We start from the raw sequence: 21295 nt of genomic DNA, 5'->3' as shown, positions 1-21295 counted from the left end.
TGTGGGTTTTCATGCACTTTCAATGAATGTGAGTTTCAAGGGCAGAGAAGTTTACTGCTCATGCTAAGTCTGTTTTCATTGCAGGACTGTATTATTTAGCAAATGGCTCAATGTTTGAGCTATTTTATTTTAATTTCTGTAAACACTGTAGAAGTAAATAAGAATACAGTTTGCACACTGACAGGTTTGAACAGTGTTTACGGTAACTGAGGAGAATTAGCAAAGTAATGGAACACTGGAGTGGCTGGGAAGGGGGCTGCTGATGGAGTGGCAGGGGGTTACAGACTAATCATTCAAGTAAAACAAAGCTCATCCCTGTCCATATTCAAATGCAACTTGGATCTAAGGATGGGTAATAAAAAATGTACTCCAGGATTACCCCTCATGCCACTGATGGATAGAGAGAGGCAGTTCCTAAATGCTGTATCCCTTACATGGGTCCCCTCAAATTATCTATGGTATAACCACAGGTATTCTCACTAGGTAGGGCTGTACAATTATCGGCCATATGATAGGTAAGACCAGTCAGGAAATGTCAGCCAGTTTCACTTTTGGTACTTAAATTAAGCTTAAAATGTCTTCTAAGTGAACCCATGTTGTGGTAGTAAATAGTTTTTTAAAAATGTGCCCTTTTTAGATCAGTGTCACTCTCACACCCCCCCCCCCCAGTCTTCAACAGCTTCCGGCGCCTACTTGGGGGATGACGGTTGCTGTTTTCCATTCAGCAGGGACAAAACCAGTACTCAAGAGAGTTCCTAATAGAGTTGCTAACTTGTGTTTTAGACCATTTAAAACACAACCTGGGAAGCCATCTGGTCCCATAGAGGCTGTATTTTGTATTGATTAGTTTGGCTTTCTTCTTTGCATAAATATTGCACCATATCAGATTTCTCTTTCCTATGTCCATGTTTCTTTTTATAACTTTCAAAAATCTCTTGGTTTTGTTCTTTATATTTTTGTACTTCCTGTGTCACTTCTTTTTTTCCAACAAGCCCAAAGTTTTTTGATTTATATAATGTTTCTATTAATCTGTTGCATTAATGAACACAAATTTGCATCTGAAGCTTTTGACAGTTTTTCTTACGCAAGTATTTTTTATTCCTCTAATTTCTCTCAATCTTGGACATTCTGGGCTTCCTGCGTGATGGTAACAATACATAATTTCTTCTGTATCCTTAGTAGTCCACTCATCATCTTTATGGCTCTTTTCTGGCCTGTCAGTTTTTCTTGTTTTTTTTTTTTTGGGGGCTACTACTTCTTTCTACATCATGGGGGCCATCCTCCCCCTGAGCCTGGCCTAACACCACTATAGGAATGTTTCTGTGTTTTGAGGATTCTTCCCTGCCAATTTTTCCAGTCCTGGCACCAATGGGAAATGTATTGTGCCATTGGGTCCAATACCTTGCCTTTGTTTCATTTTTGAGTGGTATTGGGTCAAATTTATTGTTTTTTGTGGTTGTTTGTGTATGAAGCCTTTATTGTGTTATCGGGTCCAATACCTTGTCTGTTTCATTTTGAGTGGTATTGGGTCAAATTTTTTTACGTTTATCGTGGGACTTCTGCACCCAGCAGTCTTTTGTTTAACCTATTGCTGTTCATGAAAAATGTTATATAAAATAAAGTCTATATATCAGTGTCATCTTTCTAAAAACAGGGTCCACCTCATGAAGGTACTCAGCAAGATTTGAGGATGAATTAAATTCCATCTCCTTGCCTACATGATGTAACCCGATAATGAGACAAGCACAGGAAAAAAAAAACTATGACATTTCTCAACAACTAAAAATAAGTAAATTCTGGTACAAAATAAATTGGAATTAAACTGATATAATGCTCTTCCTGTGACAACTGTTTTAAGTTACAGTAAGGGTAAAACACTTTTTGGAAATACATTTTTGATATTTCCCATAATGTTGTGGGCCACATCCATTCCTCCATTACATTGGCTTGTTTGCAACTCTGACTGAATACATTCTCATTACTGCAGCTCCTCAGCAGAGATAATCTACTGGCAGTGTAGTGGATTAATGCTTTGATATGTTAATGAACTGCTTCATGTGGCAAGTGGAAAGTGTTTGCATCTTTCCATCTTCATTTGCCTACTGTATGGCCTTGAGGAAGTTACTTGACCAGACAGTGTTTTGGGGTAATTGCAAATTTTGGTGAGGTTCCTTAATGGTCTTCTGGACTGTATGCCGAGAACCTGCTGTATAGTTGTCTGAGTGCATCTATGTAAGGGCACAGAATGGAATACAGTCAATACTAAGCATTCCCTGCTAACTACAAGGTAAGCTCTTTTATCTGTTTTATATACTCAGTTGATTGCAAATACACAGCCAATGTGCATTTATAAAGAAATACTTCAGTATTATTCAGCCTCTTTTACCTTCTCCTGATGCAAGAATAAATGTTTTCATATGAGAGGTGCCTCCACAGCAAAAAAGCTGGGTCTTCCCAGATCTTTTGGAACTGCTCTGCAATAAAGAAAATTGAAACATAATTATATCACATGTTCAATGCACACCTTAGGTATTTAGAAACCAAAGCAATATTCCTAAAGCCTGTTGCATATTACTATGCCTTTCTTTCCGTATTCAAAAATACCTATCAGACCACTCCTGGGTCTAAGGTATTAACTAAATCTAGGAAAAGAATGCATGTGAATAATGCTACAACCCCTGCAAAATATTTAACAACAATAACTTGAGTCAAATTTTGTTCTATTGATAAGATATGGCCATTTCACATTTGATAACCCCTTATTGGTGGCAAAAAAGTTAAAACATGACATGCCAATTAAAAAAATACATAGACAGCAATAGACAGGTAGGATCATCATCATGAAGAGGCATGTCCTTGACCTAATCCTGATTACTCTGCAACTTTCCTCACTGGTGGTTCATGATAAACTCATTGACAATTACAAGAAATTACAATAAAGTCTCATGAACAATTTTAATACACTTATTATTTTTACAGAGAATCTCCTTATGAAAGAAAACCAGGCACAAAGAGTAATGTTATTTTTCAGGCTTGTAATGAAACACACAGTGTATCCAGGGGCACTGCAGCTCACTACTGACTAGCCTACTATGCTAAGCCACCCTTAGCATCTACTCCAAATCTGAGCATGGAAAAAGAAGTTATGTCTTACTATAATGTTCCATCGGAGTTGTTTCATCTTCGTTTATTCATTACTCTTGGGATTCGGTTCCGACCTCGGAACAGAGCTGGCCTTTTTTTTAAGCTCGCGTCAGCCACAAACCTCTCGAGCTAAGATTTTACCCATAGGTTCATAGGTTCATACTAGGCTATCTGCCCGAGGGCATTTACAAGCCTAGCCCATAGTTTTGTGGCTTACGCCACCCCTTTAGTATGGGGAACTATACCCATTATTTTGCTGTGCCTCTGTTGAGCAGTGACACTGAGGTAATCCCTGGGGTATATCTGCGATCTCCCATCCATTGGTCAAGATTTCTCTTGAACAAGGCCAGCGAGGTGCTCTGCCTCACATCACGCCCTTCTCCTGGTTACCTCAGATCTAGTTTGCAAGTTGGAAAAATGAAGCCAAGGCTACCTCTGGTCAGACATGACCTAACAACTGGAAAGAAAGACAAATGAGATCCACCAAAAACCTCCGGAGGGGGAAGGTGGGTGGTCTGTAATGAATAAACGAAGATGAAACAACTCAGATGGAACATTATGGTAAGACATAACTTCTTTATCTGATGTTGTTAATCTTCGTTTATTCCTTACTCTTGGGACAGAGTTCCCAGCTATCTTGTACCCTGGACGGCCATATGGAAGGACATTCCGGAGCACCATACAACCAAAGGAAGCTCTGCCTCTGGAGGCCAAATCCAATTTGTAATGAGCAATGAAGGTATGAGGCCTAGCCCAGGTTGTGACTGCACAAATGTCCTTCAAAGATGTTCTAGCATGGAAGGCTGCAGAAGTTGACACTGATCTTGTAGAGCGGCCCTTTACTCTGCCAGGTAAAAGGATACCATTCTTGCCATAAATGAAAGTTAATACAATTTCTCAACCAAGTGGCTACAGTAACTTTAGAAACTGGACAACCTAATCTGGATTCAGAAAAGGCCAAAAACAGCTGGTCTGATTTTCTATTAAATTTAGTCCTGTCTAGGTAAAAACAAATTTGTCTACGTACATCCAAGGTATGCAGGCAATATTCCCCTCTGTTGGAATGATTAGGGAAGAACACTGGCAAATCAATAGTCTGACTGATGGATAACTCAGAAACAACCTTGGGCAAGAAGGTCAGATTGGTCCTTAATGAAGCTCTGTCCTTGTGAAAGATGAGGTAGGGGGGTTGATAGACAAGGCCTGTAATTCAGAAATATGCCTGGTAGAAGTAATAGCAACTAAGAGCAACATTTTTCATGACAGATACTTTAGACCACAGGTAGATGCAGGCTCAAATGGTGAAGCTGTCAACCCTTTAAGGACTAAGGCCAGGTCCCAACGTTGAACAGGTTCTCTGACTGGAGGCTTTAGTTGGGTTACGCCCTTCAGAAAGGTCTTACAAAGTCTGTGTGACATTAAGGAAGAGCCCTGGAAGCCATTATGAAAATTAGAAATTGCAGCCAAATGAACACAAACTGTGGAGGCTGCTACCCCCGATTTAAAAAAGTCTGAAAGATATTCTAGCACAATAGAAACAGGCGCTGTAAAAGGGTCCATTTGTTTATCTTGTAGCCAGGGAGAAAACCTCTTCCATTTGTTGCTGTAGAGTAGTATGGTTGATGATCTATGAAAAGCAATCAGAATGTCATGCACAGGGGAAGATAGGTCATGCTGCCTGGCAATCATTGGAAGTGGATAAACCAAGTTGTCAGTTTCAGGCTGGATAGGTTTGGATGAACCAGATTCTGCAGGTGAGAGATCGACTCTGGAGTTGGATTGAGAATCCATGGTCGATCTAGCAGATGAGGCCACAAGAAGAGAAACCAAACTTGTCCAGGCCAATATGGAGCAATGAGGATCACTTTGCTCTTCAACCGACATGCTTTCTTGAGGAACAGGGGAATGAGGGGTATCGGAGGATAGGCATATAGCAGACCCGAGGGCCAATCGTGGACTAGAGCATCTCTCGGTGACTGTCCCAGAGGGGGGGGGGGGGGTCAGGGAAAAGTAGTTGCTACACTTGTGAATGGACGGGGATGCAACAGATCACAGCAAGGCTGGCCCCAGCAGTCAAAAATCTTCGCCGCCACTAGAGGATTGAGAGACCACTCGTGAGGCTGTAGTATGCATCTCCTATCACGCTGGAAATCCCGGGAATGTGCATCGCTATCAGAAAACGGTTGGAGGCTATCGCCCATTGCTATATTCTCATGGCCTCTCGACAGAGTGGGTATAATCTGATTCCCCCTTGTTTGTTGATGTACCAGACTACTGCTATGTTGTCTGACTGAACTGCAATAGTCCCTGACAGAAGGATCGATTGGAATGCTTGCAACGCTAGTAGCACTGCCCTCAGTTCTAGGACATTGATATGCAGATGGGCCTCCATGTGACCATGTGCCTTGGTCCGTCTTTCCCTGAACCAGCCCCCACCCCATCAGGGAGGCGTCCGTGGTCATTGTGGCATTGGGCTGATTAGGGTTGAAGGGGCGAGACCACTGGTGAGGGTTGTTCGACATCCACCAGAGCAAGTCCTGTTTGGAAATCTTGGCTATTCGAATCGTAAAAGATAAGGGGTGCTGGGATGGGTACCACTCAGTAAGAAGCAGCCATTGAAGAAGCCTCATGTGTAGCCTTGCTACAGAGACTATGGTGATGGAGGTTGCCATTGATCCCAGCAGTTGAATAATGGATCGAGCTGAGGCTGAAGTATTGCCTGAACCTGTTCTTTGATCCTCTGAATTCTGTGATCTGGTAGACAGGATGTACAAGTCATTGTGTCCAGAATCACTCCAATATACTCTAATGAGTGACTCAGAATAAAGTTTGACTTCTTCCAGTTTATCGATATTCCGAGCTGCTGTGCAGTGTTTAGTGTGTTAGTCAAAGCCTGATCCAGCAGCCATCTTGTTGGAGCAGTAATGAGCCAGTCGTCTAGGTAGGGAAACACCTGGAATCCTTGAAGCTGCAGGTGAGCTGTAACTACTGCCACGCACTTTGTGAACACTCTGGGGGCTGTAAAGTCTGAAGGGCAGTACCAAAAGTGGAAGTATAGACTGAACCGTGACCATCCGGAATTTTTTTTGTCTTTACAAATTTGTTTAGGGCACTGAGATCCAGAATTGGTCTCCAGTCCCCTGTCTTTTTTGGCACCAAAAATAATCTTGAATAGAAGCCGGATCCTGTCAGGTCTGGGGGGACTGTTGGGATGACTCTTTTTTTGAAGCAGCTCTGATATTTCTATAGCTGCAGCTTTCCTTTGACTGGGTGGCACGTCGGGTAAACTTCTGGGTAAGGGGGGAGTAAATAAGAAAGGAATATGGTATCCTCTGGCAATGAGCCTTTGTACCCAACGATCTGTAGTTATGGTTTGCCAGGCAGAAGGGTACAAGGAAAAATGACCCCCAACTGCTTCCAGTGGAAAGCAATCGGGCTGCTCCTCAGGAGTGCTGATAGGGCTGTCCAGAGAAAGATTCACTGGAGCTCTGGTTTCACGGACCTCCCCTGCCCCGAAAGGGGCGCCTTCTGTTAGAATCCCCCCCCCTGCCTCTAGGGAAATACTCAGCCTGAGAGTCACGGAAAGGACCCTGAGATTTTCTGTAGCACATTTTCCCACTCTTCTGATTCCTAGACTAGAACTGTCAAGGAGAAGATAAACAGACACCCAATGCAGATGGGGTCTTAACATCCTGTTCACATCTGGCCAATGTATCTTTTACCTTGGACCCAAACAAAGTAGTGGTCTCAATAGGGGCGTTATGGAAGGAAGCCTTGAAGGGATCTGCAAAGTCACAAATGTGCATCTAGGCATGGCGTCTCACGACTATGCCTGCACCCGCAGCTCTCACCATTCCCTCAGTAGCGTGTGATATCAAAAGCATTGAGGAATTGGAAAGCGATTCTAGGGTTGCTAATTGGGAGGCCACCTTGTCTCAGACCTAATCAGAAACTGCTCCTGCCAAGGTCTCAGAAAGTTCAGACACCAAGTCTCTCTGTAGCCTTTTGAAATGTGTCAGGTAGTTCAAGGACCTAACAGCAAAGGTCGATGACGCAAAGACTCGCTTCCCTAATCTGTCCACTGCCCGGGATTCCTTATTGAGTGGGTGAACAGTCTGGCTCTCCTCTGCCAGGTCCTTCTTTGTAGTGGCAGCCACCACCATGGCATCTACTGGGAGACCTTTCGACCAATGAGGGTGCTCTTCTGGGGGAGAAAGGATTTTGCCCAGCCTACGAGGTATGGCCTCTACAGAGTCCGGTGCCTTCCACGCACGCTGCACGATGAGCTTGACGAGCTCATCGGCAGGTGGGGTAACCCAGGAGGTAGGGGGCCGGGCACAGACTCCTCTGAGGAAGGGTGAGAGGATTTCCATTCACCTCTCTGCTTTAAAATTTTGAGGATGTCACCAAAGGAAACCTCATCAGAAAGTGAACATGGGGACCCCTCCCCGTCATTGTAATCTGCGTCTTCGGTCACAGACTCTTCCGTGGAGTCTATGTGCTTCCTCTTACACGTAGTCTTGTGGTGGACTTCCTCAGTGGAAGACTCTGGGGATGGCTGCAAGGATGGTATCTCCAGGGAGAGAATGGCCCAAGACTCTTGAGCCCGGAGTCCGGGGTTTGCGACTTGAGACAGCTGAGCCTCAGAGGAAGTGGTAGTCTCCAACAGAGGTGGTCGAGAAGCAGCAGCCAGTGTCCTCTCCAAGGCTGGGAAGGTCGGCCCGCCCAAAGAGGGATGCCTCGAAACCTCCACAGAGGTCGGAGTATAGGTAGGAGTCTGTGGAGAAGGGTGATCAACTCCAGAGGGGAGAGACACTTTTGAAGGGTCAGGAATTCTTCTGGCCAAAAGCAGCTGGTCTACAAGACGCACCACATCATGTTCAGAAAGGCTTCTGGTAGACCTCATTGAAAGCCCTGAAGGCGATTTGGGCCTGTCCAAAAAAAGGGCTAGCACGACCACTGAAAGAAGGTGTCTGAATAGGTAATGTCTGCACCGACAATATCGGTGTAGAAAGAGCCTGCACCAAAGAAATTGTCAGTGCAGAGGGGGTCTGCGCCGAGAAAACTGTCGGCACCGAAGGCTATGTGCCGAGAAAACTGTCAGCACTGAAGGCATCTGCGCCAAAGATGTCTGCACCAAGAAACTGGACAGTGCTGAAGGAGTCTGCACCAAGACTTCAGTCAGTGCTAAAGATGACTGCGCCGATATACCAATCAGTGCCGAGAAAGTCTGCACTGAACTAGTCAGTGCCGTAGTAGTCTGCACCATGAAGACTGAAGTCTGTGTTGAAAGCAATGGTGTAGATAGACCAGCAGAGATAATTGGAGACCGAGTCAAGTGAGTCCGTGCCAAAGCAGCCGCTGGCACCGACAACTCTGACAATTTAGCCTTTTTATGGTTCAATTCCTTAGGGTCTCCAGAGGGAGACGATTGAAGAGACTTAGATCTTTTATGTTGTTTGAAAGGAGAAGATTCCTGCGACCCAGAAACAGTCTTGCTGAAAGAGGTCTTAAGGAGACCCTTTAGTACTAGTTTATTATTACGTTCATTCACAGTCCTGGCAGAAAAACCTTTACTAATCTGACAGGGCGGCTTCACTGTGAGATGAGGCATGCCCAAACAGTAAACACACAAGTCATGCATGTCAGAGTGAGACAGTTTGTGTCCACACTCCGAACACCTCTTAATGCCTGGACTCTCTTTCTTCTCAGACATTATATCAACAAAACATTCAAAAACTGGGCACACACACTGAAGCAAGGCCCAAGTGAGGGTGAGGAAAGACTACTAACAAAGGTAGTAGAAGATACCAAAAGGGTACAGGTAATAAAGAAAAAGAAGATACGACTTAAAGTCGAAAAACTTAAAAGTCTGTAAGAAAAAAACTCAAATTATTATCAAAATATACACTTAGCTGGAGAGGAACAGCTCAACATGGCTGAACAGCAATGCAGAAAATTAGATCTGAGGTAACAGGGAGAAGGGCATGATGGGTAAAATCTTAGCTCAAGAGGTTTTTGACTGACGCGAGCTTGAAAAAAAGGTCGGAACCGAATCCCAAGAGTAAGGAATAAACTAAGATTAACAACATCAGATTTAACAATATGAAAAGCTTATAAGAAAACAAGCATGAGTAAACTGTAAAGACTACAGCGGAAATATACCAAATGTATCTATGGATGTGAAAATGCAAGTATTACGAGAGAGTAAAATATTTGAACTTGTACAGTATCTTGCATAGATATTTAGCAAGAGATCTTATTCAGGTATATAGGCTATTTAGAGGCAACTACCTCTGGGAATGTTTGGGGTTATCAAATAGTAATACAGAATCAATCAACCTATGTAGAAGATTCTATATGAATGAAAAGTGTACCAATTAGTTCTTGGAGACAGCAGCTGATGCATGGAACAGACTGCCAAATCACATTAAGGCAAGCACTAGTTTAGACATTTTTAAGAACAGTCTGGACACTTATTATGGGGACAACAACTCTGGTATATTGGCAGGCTAGAAGGGCATTAATGCCTGTGCTTGTAATATTTGTATGCATTTATGTATGTACTCCAGTTTATTGTAAGAAAGCCACAAGCCATTCCGCACTGCCAGGTATACAAATGAGCTGCTCTTTTAATTTCTCAAACAGATACAAGTAATGCTTCTCATGTATGTTATGAAGCTTGCCTTTTTTTTCCTTAAAACTTGATGCAGTTCTTGTGTCCATGTCATGTCACAAAACTGCATTTCATACCAATATATGGTAGTAATAAAAACAAACAAAAAACAGTTTACTTCAAACGTGGGAGATATCTCAGCAACAAAGCCAGCTATGTCACAATTCTGTGGAACATCAGCAGAAGGGTTGGGAGGGTGGCCTAATGGTTAAGGTATTTGCCTTACAAACACAAGGTGCAGGGTTTGATTCTCACAAGGGATAATTGACTAGGCTTAAAATGGCTCACAAGGGCAGTTAGCTTAGTACTAACCTATGAACCTATGAGCAGAACCAGTTCAATCAGTAGCGTTTGTGCATCAGAACACACATAGGCATTCTTTTAAAAGAAGTAAAAAAAACTTCACCTAAAATGTGGCAGTTCATTCACATATTCCCATGCCATACAGTTTACAGAATGTCACACAGATGGTAAATTAAATTTATAAAAGGCAATTTTTTTTCTTTGACTCTGATCTTTATTTTGTTTTGTTTAATTTTATTTATGTATTTGTAATCAGACTGTATGTTTATAGTCAGTAACATTTGCCCCTTTGTCTTTTCAGGATATTAAACTAGACAACGGACTGCAATAATTGAAAGTATCAGGTTCCATACTGTCTTGGTTATTTTTTCTACTACAAACAAAGAAATCCAAAACCACAAACTGTACAAATCAAAAAAAAATGAGCTTGAAGAAACACTCAACCAAAATAAACGCAAAATACTGTTTTAATTTTTTTTTTTTTTTTGATATATTATTTTTCTACTCAAAGCTCAGAACAACACTTGTCCATCTACCTGCTTAACTGAATAAACTACAGGAAACTTCAACATATTCCTCCCACAGGGAGGGTATCAAGAGTATCTTAAATCTGCTAGCTAAAGTGATTTTTATCTGAACTTACCCTTTATACTCCGTTTCTCCACTCAGAGCTGGGTAACATGATTTATCTTCCTTTATGTAATCAGTGACTTTCCTGTACACTACATTTGTTCCTTCAGCACATGAAAAGGGGAGGATTGAAAATCTAGTACAAATGGTGATGGTGGTTGTGGGAGAAAATTGCTGCTCTCTACCACATTGGCACCATGCAACATAACAATTTAAGCATTATTTACTTTCATGGTCAAACAAATTTAAAGCATGGATTGAAGCAAATAATTTAACTGGTCATTAACATTTTAGATGTCATAGAGGGCCGTAATCAGAACACAGTGTACAAAATTGGAAAGGTTTAAGGAGTATTAACCACCACCTCTCAAGAAATAGAAATGATTGCATACATTAAAAATAATAGTTTAACTGGCCCCTGAATATTCCCAGTGGAGAAGAAACATTTTTCACTTCAGACTGTGAACTGAATTAAATCTTACTTTACACACTATTTTTTCTGCATTTATTCCATACTTGTAGTTTCCCTGCTTTAGATGAAAGCATATTTTTTAAGAACTTATGCATGGAAGTTTCATTTGCATTAGATATTTATTTTTAAAGCATAACTTTTTTTTATTTTTAGTAACAAAGGGAACAGGAGATAAAAGAAATGTGTATAAGGAAGGAGAAAGGAATAATGACCCTCAAGATGAAGTTGTTTCAATCATTTTAACTTTGCAGCCAAAATAACAGTGTGTATTCCTTAATCTGAGCAACATAAAATAAATGCATGCCATATGTTTCAAAACAAGAAGTTATGTACATAACTTCTTGATGTTATTTAGTCCAATCTCGCCTACATTCTTACCCGTGGGACAGCGTCCCCAGCACCTAAATCCTGGGAGGTTCAGTGGAAAATACTCCTGAGCACTGTGGAACCAAAGGAAGACCTGCCTCTAGATACCACATCTAACTTGTAATGAGTAACAAAGGTGTGAGGAGATGCCCAAGTAGCCGCAGCACAAATACCATCCATAGACAATCTGGCCTGAAAAGCTGTAGATGTAGATACAGACCGGGTAGAGTGAGCCTTCACCCAGAATGGTAAATCTCTTCCCCCTGAAGTATAAATGAAAGAAATACAACTGGAAATCCACCTGGACAACTTGACTTTGGAAACAGGAGACCCAATTCTGTTTTCCGAAAATGAAACAACTGATCAGATTTTCTGAGGTCCTTCGTTCTGTGCAAATAAAATCGTAATCATCTGTACACATCAAACTGATAAAATTTGAATTCTGCCTTGGTCGAGAACTGAAGAAAAAACACTGGTAATTCAATGGATTGGTTTAGGTTACTAACTGACGCTACTTTGGGAAGAAAGGAAGTATTTGGTCTGAGAGAAACCCTGTCCTTATGAAAAATCAAATAAGGTGGTTTAACTGATAAAGCTTGAAGCTCCGAAACACGTCTGGCTGAAATGATGGCTACTAAGACTGCCTTCCAAGTTAAGTATTTTAAATCACAACTGGATGCAGGCTCAAAGGGGGGTGAAGTAAGACCCTGTAGAACAAAGTTTAAGTCCCAAGGCATACATAACAGGTTCAGAGACAGGGGATGAAGCAACAAAGTGCCTTTCAGGAAAGCCTTACAGAGTCTATGTGCCATTAGACTAGGTTTGTCTGCGACGGGAAAGGTAGAAATCGCCGCCAACTGGACTTTAATGGTTGCGGCAGCTGATCCCTGTTTGAAAAGCATAGACAGGAACTCCAATACTGATGAGATTGGAGCCGTGTAAGGGTCAATCTGTTTGCCATGTGCCCAGATGAAAAATCTCTTCCATTTGCTGTAATAAATCTTCCTGGTCGAAAGCTTATGAGAGGAGGATAGAACATGAACCACCTCCGACGAAAAATGGTGAAGCCTAACTAATGACGGAAGTGGAGTAGCCAAGCTGTTAACCGGAGAGTCCAAAGAGAGGGATGGAGCTGCCCTGGCATGTCAGTCAGTAAGTCTGGTTGTGGGTCCAGAATCCAAGGAGCGTCCATGAGATAGGGCTGGAGAAAGGGGAACCAAATTTGATGAGGCCAGTGTGGAGCAATCAGAATCATTTTGCTTCCCAAGGATTGCGCTTTCTGAAAGGAACCAGAGGGAAGGCATATAGTAGACCGGAGGGTCAATCGTGGACTAGAGCGTCCCTGGGTGACTCTCCCTGAGGGGGGATAAGGGTGAAGTAGCTGCTGCATTTGGCATTGAGGGGGCTGGCAAAAAGGTTGCAGCAAGGCTGACCCCACCTGTGGAAAATCTGCTCCGCAACTTGACAATTCAGGGACCACTCGTGAGGCATCAGAATAGCTCTGCTTAGCCTGTCTGTGATCACACTGGACTTCCCCGGAATGTGCGTTGCTACCAGAAAATGTTGGGAAGACACTGCCCACTGCCACACTTGCATGGCCTCTCTGCAAAAGGGATACGACTTGGTTCCTCCCTGTTTGTTCAGATACCATACCACCGACATATTGTCTGAGTGGATTGCAATAGTCCCGAGAGGAAGAAAGCTCTGAAGTGCTTGCAATGCTAATAGCACTGCTCTCATCTCCAGGACATTGATATGCAGATGCATCTCGTGCTCTTGCCACGTGCCTTGGACTGTCCTGCCTAGATAATGCCCCCCCACCCCATCTGGGAGGCATCCGTGGTCACTGTCGCAACAGGAGGCGATGGAATGAAGGGCTTTCCCGCACTGCGGTTGTCGGTGTGAAGCCACCAACTGAGATCCTGTTTGCACCTGTCTGTGAGTAGAATAGGGTGAGAAAGTGGAAGACGTTGAAGAGACCACTGGGCGAATAGTAGCCCCTAAAGGAGCCTCATATATAACCTTGCCAGGGGGACTAACATAATCGTAGCAGCCATCGTCCCCAACAATTGGAGGACCAATCTTGCCTTCACTCTTCTCAGAGGGAACAAGGCGTAAATATGTTGTTGTAACACTCCGATTCTTTCCTGTGGTAGAAACGCCCGCATGAGGACGGTGTCTAATTCGGCGCCTACAAAGGTGACATGCTGTGAGGGCAACAAGGCCGATTTTTCCCCGTTCAAGGTGATGCCCAACTGTTGACATAGGTTGATAGTAGAGTCTCTGGTCTGAAGTAGCAGATGCCTGGTGGTGGCAGTAAGGAGCCAGTCATCCAGGTATGGAAACACTTGGAATTCATGACGTCTCAAGTGAGCAGTCACCACTGCCATGCATTTGGTAAACACCCTGGGGGCTGTGGTGAGACCAAAGGGCAGGGCTCGAAACTGAAAGTGACTGGCTCCCAGCCAGAAGCGTAGGTGACTTCTGGATGCCCTGTCCATCTTTATGTGGTAGTAAGCATCCTTGAGGTTGATGGAGCACATCCACACTTCTTTTCCCAACAATGGGAGAATAAATTGCAACGTGATCATTCGGAACTTTTGCACATGGGTGTTCAATCGTCAGAGATCCAAAATGGGTCTCATGTCCCCGGTCCTTTTCGGCACCAAAAAGAATCTGGGAGCAAGTCCCTAATCCGATTGGGTCTGAGGGGACATGTTGGATGGCTCCTTTTTCTAGCAGCTTTGAAACTTCTGAAGCTGCGGAATCCCTTTGACTGGGTGGAACATCCGGGATTTTCTTGATTGGAGGAGGAGTTGACGAGAAGGGAATGACATATCCTCCAGAAATTATTCGTAGAACCCATTGGTCCTGGGTGATACTTTGCCAGGCCTCCGGGTATAGTGAGATTCGACCCCCCGACTGGCTCCGGAAATGCACAGTCGGCCCTCCCATCAGGAGCAGTTGTAGGGAGAACCACGAAAGGAATTGCGGTCTCCTGAGTTACGAGGGCCTCCTCTGCCCCTAGGGCGGCATCTACCTGAATAACCACCCCCTCCCCTGCCTCTGGATGGGGACTCACCTTGTGCATCGGGAAAAAACCTCTGATTTCTTGAGCCACATCTTCCCACTCCTCTGGGCCTTGGGATAAGGCCTAAAGGGAAGGGAAAAACAGACTCCTACAGCAGAGTTTTTCCCTCTTGCTCGCACCTAGTGAGAGTGTCTTTCACCTTGGTTCTGAACAAAGAGGAACCATCAAATGGGGCATCAGTGAATGTAGACTTGAAGGCCTCCGCGAAACGACAAAGGCGCATCCAGGCATGTCCCCTAAGAGCGACTCCTGAACTTGATGCCCTACTCGCTCCCTCAGCTGCATGAGAAATCAGCCTCATGGAGGAGTTCGCAATAGAATTGAGGGTAGACATCCTAGCGTTGACCTGCTGAGTCACCGACTCAGAAACGTTACCCGTTAGGAGTATCGCCAAGCTCCTTTAGGAGATCTCTCTGTAGCCGTGTAAAGTGTGATAAGTAATTCAATGACCACAAAGTAAAGGCCGCTGAAGAAAATGCACGCTTCCCGTACCGGTCCATAGTCCTAGACTCCTTGTTAGGGGGATGGAAGGTGGAAGTCTCAGCCAATTCCTTCTTCGTGGCCGCTGCCACAACCATGGCATCTACAGGGACTCCCTTGGATAGAAATTCCTTATCAGAAGGGGCAAACAAAAATTTATTGGGTCTCCAGGGGACTGGTTCCACAGAGTCAGGGATTTCCCACACCCTTCGACAAACCAGACCCAAAAGCTCGAAAGGGGGGAAGACACCCAGGAGGCGGAGGGCTGAGCACCAAAGGCCTTCAGAAACACAGACTCCTCTTCGGAGGGGGCTTTGGATGGCCAGTCACCTCTTTGCTTCAAAATCTCTAGGATGTCAGAGAAAGAAACATCCTCAGAGGATGACTTAGGGGACCCCTCCGATTCCTCGAGGTCGGTGTCTGACATGAGAGACTCATCCTGGGACTCTATGTGCTTCCTCTTGAATGTTCTCTTTCTGGATGGCTCCTCAGGCAAAAACTCTGAGGGGCCCTCAGAAATATGGGGACCACTCGTGGGGGTACCCTAAGGCCTTGGGGCTCCGCTGTCAAGAGAAAGAGGGCAATCAGAGACCTGCACTGGTGCTGTAGGGGACAGAGTGACCGAATCGTATGATGCCACTGACGACCTGGCCAGCGCGCTCCGCATGGCCTCGAAAGCTGGTCCTCCTGGCTCCGAAGATCGGCCAGTCTTCCGAAGCAGAGACAGAAGTCAGGCTTCCCCACACCAAAGCACCAAGAGGGAGACTAGGAGCAGAGAGATGTCCCGAAGCCTCTCCCTCGGGTCCGACTGAGGAATCCTGAGTCCTGAACCCCATGGACGGTGCCGATGGGGTCGGAGCTGACGTCGGAATCGATAAGCCAGGAGGGGCTGTCGGAACCGACCTAGGGACATCACACAGAGCCGAGCACTCCGTCTCTGAAAGCTGAGATGCGCTCGGAAGAGGAAGTATCGATGTAGGTAGAGGGACCGGCTCTGGAGCAGACTGGATCGGAGCTAAAAACAATTTAGCCAGTACCGGTGACTGAAGAAGTCTCTGCACCACTCTATCGATGTCCACAAGGTTCTGGAGGATTTGGAGGATAGGGAAGGAGATAGAGACCTCCTCTCTGAAGGAGACCTGCGAGGAGGAGATACCGGCCTTATGCTAGGTGACCGGCTCCAAACAGGCTCCGAGAAAATCGGAGCTGAAGCAGGTTCCATAGGCACTGACACTTCCTGTGGCCCCGAGGACAACGGAGCCAAGGATGTCATTGAAGATTTAACTGTTTTCTCCCATGGCTCCGAGGATACTGCAGGAGCCAGGGATCGCTTTTTAGCCTTGGAAGATTTAGCTTTTGATGGAGAAGACTTAAAGCTGGAAGCACTCTTCAAACCCTCCTCGAAGGAGGGGCAGAAGTCCCTTCAAAATCAATTTGTTCTTCCTTTCCTGAAGAACACGTGGGCTAAAAGCATGACAAAAATTACACGATTCCTGGAGGTGAATCACTCCCAGACAGTACACACAAACAGAGTGTCCATCAGTGATGGACATCTTATAACTACACTTGGTGCACTTCTTAAAGCCGGAGGGCTTATGCTCCTTAGTATCGTTAGACATAGTTACCACAAACACCAAATAACTAACTCAACAACCAGACCAACGGTCAATCAGCCATAAGCACGGGAACAGAACAAACAAACAGTACACCACAAAGACCTCTAACTAAAACGGTCCTAGAACACATGTACAAGAGGGAGGACTAATTCCTCTAATTTAAAAGGTTTTAGCCCAAGGGAAAAAAGTTAGCACACAAGGTAAGCAAGGGGACAGACTAGGTCCTCTAATTGAATGGGCCTAGCCCATTGGTAACAGCTAGTGGGATACCACAAGAACATGCTAAAAGAAAAAAAACAACTTTTTCACAACACAGTTCAAGATCCACACACAATTAGCTATGAAAATAGCTTTTTTTTGCAAAAAAACTTCTCTGCTATAAAGGGTACTTAGCCACAGCCAACAGTGAGACCACGTCCGAGCTACATGATCGGCAAACGAGATCTGGGGATAGAGAGCAGTGCAGCATGGGATACCATCTTAGCCCAGCCAATTGAAAGACTTCAAGCTAAAGTATGGCCGAGTCGGAGCCGACATTTGGCTTCGAACCCACAATGTAGGTGAGATTGGACTACATAACATCATATAATTTATGATGAGTATTTGATCAGATCTGATATTACAGGATCATATTCGACTTTACATTTGTTGAACTTCAAAATGTTGAGTTTTGTATAATTGTAACCAAGGATTTTACATTTGACACATTTATGTCATGTCTGAAAACACTGGATTGCTCTCTACAGCTGAGGGAAAGTAGCTTCCACTGCAAGTGGTCAAAACTTTTTCAGATGATATAAGAATGTCATTTGGTCTTGATAAATGTGCAAATGCAAACTTTAAAGCAGGAAAGCTGCAGCACCAAGAAAACATCAGTTTGGCACAGGAATGTGATATAAAAGAACTTGAGAAAGAGGGACTGTATAAATATTTGAGAATTTATGGATTGACAATAAAACAAGAACAAATGTGAATAAAACTTAGTAACAAATATTTTAGAAGACTAAAATTAATACTGAAAACAGCATTCACATCCAGGAACAAAGTCCAAGCTATGAACTTACAGTTTTGGAGTGACTGACTGGCCCCAAAAGCTGTTGGACTGGTTGGACAGGAAACCAGAAGAACTCTTCATGCTTAAATAATTTATAAAAATCAGTGTATACCAAGATTACATATTACATGTTCTAAAGGAGGTATGGGCCTCCTTGAAATTGATTACATGTATCCATCTGCAACTGTAGGACTGCATACATATCTGTTGACCTTACAAGACAATGTAGTGAATGTTTTAAAACATGGAGAATAAGTCAGAGATGACTTCCTTGCTTAGTTTAGCAGAAGTATATCAGTGTCAAGTGGTAATAGAAATCAAACCAAAAGTAGGTAAAAACCAGGCAGTAACAATGTGATAAAAAAGAAAGAATATAATGTGAAGTATTAGATGAGAAGGCAAGAAATGTGGAAAATGCATAAATATAGTAGCAAGTATAGAAAACTCTTGGAACAACCTCATAGATTAAGATCAAACACAGGAATGGTTAAGGAGAGGTGAATTTAAACCAAAAGAGGAACGGTCAATATTGGTGGCAAAGACAGTGGACTACATACACATTGGTTTACAAAGTCCATTGAACATGTGGGAAGAACAGACAAATGTAGGTTTTGTAAAACAGAATTGGAAACAAACAGTCGCACATCTTGTTGCTGGTTGTAATATACTAATGGCAGAAAAAATATATACTGAAAGGCATAATAATGTGGCAAGACTGTTGCACTGGGGATTGTGCAAACTTTATAATACTGAAGTAGCTGAAAAGCACTGGAAACATTAGCCATAAAGCATTATATAAAATGTTTAAGTTTATATCACATGGAATCGCTCATTACCAACAACTCAAAAAATAGATACGAGAAAACCACATAAAGTAGTCCATGAAAAGAAGACAAAAGAAGCATTGCTCATTGAAATTACTACATCCAGTGACTACAATGTATTGCGTAGAGATACAAAAAGTCATAAAATACCAGTATTTGGAGACAAGAAACAAGGACAATGTGGAAGAATACCCAGACAGTTCCAACAGTAGTAAGAGCAATGGGTCTTATAAAAAAGAATTTACAATCAATTTACAATCATACTTAGATATATTACCAATGCAGGTAACTTTGTATGCATTGGAGGAGGAGTCATTACTGGGCACATTGAGGGTGCTGCAAAGAGCACTTCTTGCTAACATCAAAGATTGAAACAATACTAATTTCATGAACTTTAATCATTCCTTGACTTAGGAATGTGATTCATTCCTGTCATGGTATTAGAAACCTAAAAGACTTGGAGAAATTAAAAAAAAGAGTACAAGTATCTTCAAGAATTATTCATGAGTGAAAGTAAAAGGAATTGAGAGAGTGACCCCTGGAATGGTACAATAGCTGTTGTACTGCAGACATTATAACAGAATGTGGCGGTGAAAGCAGTGACAGTGAAAGCAGTGACAGAACCAGTCAGTGTATACCCTTAACCCCAGATACAATGATAAGCTTTGGGTAGGTAATGAAAGGATGATTACAGATATAAGCAGCAGAAACATGTTTCATTTACAGGATAGCTGGGCTCTGTGAAGCCTGGCAATCTAGGAGATTCTCTGAGTACAGCCATTGTTTCTCTATGTTGACAGTGGACTGTTTATGTGGTTTGGGCACTTTCTGAGGATGTTGTATGGCACCTCCTACAGTAAATATACTAAGCACATACCTAGAACTCAGCAGAGGGATTTTATCTCACAGATGGCAATATATGGGTATCCCACAAGATAAAATACAAACTTGCTGGGAACAGTTAAATATGGCCTATCCTGTAACCACAAGGAGCACCACCAGGACATCGTGATTTATGAATCATTACACCTCGTAAGCAAATATTCTTTCCTTATTAATTGTGAATAGGATACTACTTTCTTTAACCAGCATCAGGTTGACAGTCCTGATTCCAAAAGACGGATTTACTCTAGTGCAAGTCTGATACGATTCCCAAAGACATTCTCTCGGTGAAAGTCACTTACTCTAGATTCTGGCCTACTGTCTTGTAATTTAACAAAATAAATAAAGTAAATTGTAAACTTAGTCTCACTATCAAAATCTAATCTTATTTTAAAAGCATAAAATATTTGGAATGAAGTAATATTTGATTAACACATTACATAACATCATGTATTTCTAAAATTCTTAAGAATAATACAAATAATGATAATGTCCTGAATTTCTAAATATGTGGTTTGCACATATATTTTTCATTTAGAGTTATTATTGACATGTGCACTGAGTTGTGGTTTCCAACTCTTTAATCAGAATAAGTGGAGTCCCTGAAACAATTTATATTCCAATCACAAAAATATTTTACTTGTGTTTAAGTAAAATAAAACAGAAAGAGACAATAAGATAATACATTAGATATAGTACAAAAATACTACAAGAATATGCTGCAAAAAAATACTGCAAAGAAATAAAACACATATATAAAATGCATACCATTTTATATATATATATATATATATATATATATATATATATATATATATATATATACATATACACACACATACATATACATATATATATACATATATATATATATATATATATATATATATATATATATATATATATACATACATATACACACACATATATATATATATATACACACATATACATATATATATATATATATATATATATATATATATATATATATATATATATATATATATATATATATATATATATACACATATACACACACACATATATATATATATACACACACACACACACACACACACACACACACAAAATATGTAATACTATATATACAAATTTAGATCTCTTAAAATATAAATTTGTATATATAGTATTACATATTTTATCTAATTGTATATACATGTACAGATTCATATTTGATTGAAAAGATTTCATTGGGTGATTATTTATTAATTGCTGGTGGTCTATGATTGGCTTGAATGAATTTAAATTACAGGAAATACAATGAGTTTTTGTCTGATGAAGCAGCGCTCATACTCCTTTTACCACTGGAATAAATCTGTGTATGGTTTTATCAGCTGTGGTCTGGTCTCTCTTCCTGTTTTATTTTACTTCAATTGTACTTTTGTGAGACCAGTTTGTCTGCATCACACTGTTTTTTTATACTTGTGACTTTTACTGTGTTTGTCTCATGTATGTACAAATATCAATGGTCTGGTATTACTTTGCCAAACATGTTCTGCCGTTTGCTCTCCATATGTTATTTGGTTTAAATGTGTCAACATGGCATTTTAAATAGCCAAGTAAAAATTCATCCTAGGTGATGCAGTTGACTGTTATAGGATCCACTGTATAGTTTGACTACAAAGAAATTCATATCACACTAGTTCAGTCACAAGAGCTTGAAATTCACACTCTCAAAGTGTGCACTCACGCGGTTAAATTTAAGAGCAGCTGCAATAGTACAAAATAGTCTT

General features: G+C 42.1%; 2 protein-coding genes across 4 annotated transcripts in view; both read right to left on the bottom strand.

Annotated features, from left to right (window-relative positions):
* The window catches only part of LOC122789321, a 769937-nt gene that overhangs the window by 539983 nt on the left and 208659 nt on the right, over positions 1-21295 (bottom strand). The gene's annotated exons all lie outside the window — the stretch shown is intronic.
* The window catches only part of LOC122789320 (neuroblast differentiation-associated protein AHNAK-like), a 258262-nt gene that overhangs the window by 229280 nt on the left and 7687 nt on the right, over positions 1-21295 (bottom strand). The window contains exon 2 of the mRNA XM_044056677.1: positions 2387-2474. The gene's annotated coding sequence lies outside the window, so the exon portion shown is untranslated. The remainder of the gene's footprint in view (positions 1-2386; positions 2475-21295) is intronic.

Source organism: Protopterus annectens, chromosome 14.part0 (genome assembly GCF_019279795.1).
Source record: "Protopterus annectens isolate FY-2018-M chromosome 14.part0, PAN1.0, whole genome shotgun sequence".
Taxonomy (NCBI): Eukaryota; Metazoa; Chordata; order Ceratodontiformes; family Protopteridae; genus Protopterus; species Protopterus annectens.
Note: the sequence above shows the minus strand (reverse complement) of the source record. Positions and strands in the feature narration are given on the sequence as shown.